Consider the following 2500-nt stretch of genomic DNA (forward strand, 5'->3'; position numbering starts at 1 on the left):
CTCCGCAGAAGCGGCCCCCTTCTCGGACGACGGACCGCCGCCCCACCGACCGACCGACCGCCCCCCTCCGCACGCGCGGAGGGGGCGCGCGACGACCGGCGGGCGACGGTCGCGCCTCGCCTCAGATGACCGTACCGACATCACAACGGAGGGAAGGAAGGGAAGGGTGAAACAAGCTCCGAACGGCAAGGGCCCGGGGAGCCCGCGCTCCCGACCGACCTGGGGAAACAACAAGCACCTTGCTCGCTTCGGAGGCGGCCCAGGCGCCCGGGCTCGGCCCGGCCTCCGCACGGAGGGCCGGCGGCGCGTCCGACCGCGCGCCCGGACCTGCACCCGCCTCTCGCTCGCGCGGAGGGGGGAAACCACAGACGCTGACCGCCGCGCGGGCGACCAGCGGGGGCGCCCCGCTCGCGCCGCGCGCGCCTCCGCGCCGCCCAGCGCCCGCGCGCTGCGACAGCCGGCTCCTTGCCCCCGTGGCCCCGAAACCCCGGCTCTCGCCCCGACGCCGGGAACGCCCGCGCGGCGCCGCCGCCGCACCACACCGGAGACAGGGACGGACGGCCAACCGCCGGAACCCGAGACGGCGACGCGACGCCGCCGCCCGGCGCTCCGCCCGACCGCCGCCCGGCCACCGCACCGCCGCGGCTGCCCTCCCGGAGCCGCCGCCGCCGCTTCTCGTCTCGGCCCCTTCCGCAGGCACGCGCCAGGCAGAAGGCGGACGCCGCTGAGCCGGAGGCGACGCCCCCTCTCCCCGCTTCCGCGCGGAGAACGGGACGGGGAACGCCCCTCGGCCGCCCACCCGCCTCGCCTGACCGAGACCGGGAAAGGCGACTGCGAAGCGACGGGCAGGACCCGGGACGGGACAGGCCACGCGGCCGGCCACCGAGCGACCGCCGGCCGGCACGCCGAGCGGCGGCGCCGCCGCCGCCGCTCGGGCCCGGGGGCTGCGCCGCCCCTCCCCTCAGCCGGGGCGGGAAGGGGTGGGGGTGGCAAGCAAGGAGCACGAAGCCGCAAGCGCGCCGCTGCGCGTCCACGGAGACGCGGCGGCCCGAGCAGGCCGCCCCGCCCGGCGAGACCCCCGACCGTGGGGGAATCGCCATCGCCCCCGACGGCGAGAGAGCCCGCGCTCCCCGCCGGGGGGGGGGGAGGTTCCCCTTCGCGTTTCGAGGGCGAGGCAGGCCGGCTGCGGCCGACCGAACGCCGCCGGTCTCGCCGCCGAGACCGGACCGCGGAGAAGGGGGGGCAGGGGGGACACCCCTCCCCGGCGCGGCCGCCCGAGGGGACAAAAAGCCCACGGCGTGGGCGGCGGCCGCCATGGCCAGGGCCTGCACGAGAGCGACTCCCGCCCCTGGAGGCTCAACCGCCGCACACGGCCGGGGCCCGCCCCTGCGGGTCGCACCGAGCCGCCCGAGTCTTTAAACCTCCGCCCGGCTCCGCGGCCTTCGACCCCCGGGCTCAGCCGAGGGAGGGCCGCGGAGGCGCGGACGCTAGGTACCTGGCCCTGGGGTGAGGGAAACATCCTCAAGGGCCCCGCGGGGGTGCCTCCCCCGCTGCCGCCATCGGGGGAGCGTCCGCCCGCGGGGGCGCGCCCGACATCCGCCACCACCACCACGTCCTCCTGGCCCGGGGCCCGAGGTTTCCCTCAGTATCCCGGCGCTGCGCCCGGGAGGAGAGCCGTGGCTCGGGCCGCCCGCTGGCGCGCGGGACACGGCCCGGCGCGGGAACTCGCCCGCCGGCCCGAGGGCCGGCGCCACGCACCCGAGCCCGGAACGCCCAGAGGCCTCGGCCCTGCACGCGGCCGGCCGGCCCCCCGGCGGGCTTGCTCCGCAGCAAGCCCGCCACGGTGCGGGCAGGAAGGATCGGGGGAGACGCCTCCCCCGACCCCGGCGAGGCCTGCTCTGCCCGCCGCCCCTCTCGCCGGGCTGGCGCCGGCCGCGCCCAGCCCGTCACCGCCAACGGCTCGCGCCGGTCCCCTCTCCCTCTCCTGCGCGCGCCCGAGCGCCGGGGGCTTTCCGCTCGGCCGGCCGGGGTTCCCGCCTCCACGCGCCCCCACCACACCGGCGGCCACCCCCTCTTCCCCCTACGCGCCGCCGCTCGCGCTCGGACCGGCGGTGCCCTGGCGCTCCGGGAGGGCCCTCGGCCGCCGCACCCCCACGCACCACCCCGGTGGCGGCAGCGGACTGCCGTCGGGCAAGGCCGTGGGGAGAGGGGGTTCGGGTGCCCGGAGCCGGACGCCCGCCGGCGGCGGAGCCCAGCCGAGGCGAGAAGCAGGGGGGTGGCGACGGCGTGGCGGGGGGGAGCGCTCGGCGGCCCCGCACCGACCGCGCGACGAAGCGCAGCGCACGCGCGCGCGCATCAGGAGACGAGCGACGGAGGCGGCCCGGTCGGACCGGCCGCCGGCGAGAGAGACGACGAGAGAGCGCGCCTCCGGGAGGGGCCCCGTGCCGCGGAACCCCCCCCTCCCCGCACGCACCACCACGGCTCGCGCGGGAGCCGGGCC

This window comes from Athene noctua, unplaced genomic scaffold (assembly GCF_965140245.1).
Source record: "Athene noctua unplaced genomic scaffold, bAthNoc1.hap1.1 HAP1_HAP1_scaffold_548, whole genome shotgun sequence".
In the NCBI taxonomy this organism is placed as follows: Eukaryota; Metazoa; Chordata; class Aves; order Strigiformes; family Strigidae; genus Athene; species Athene noctua.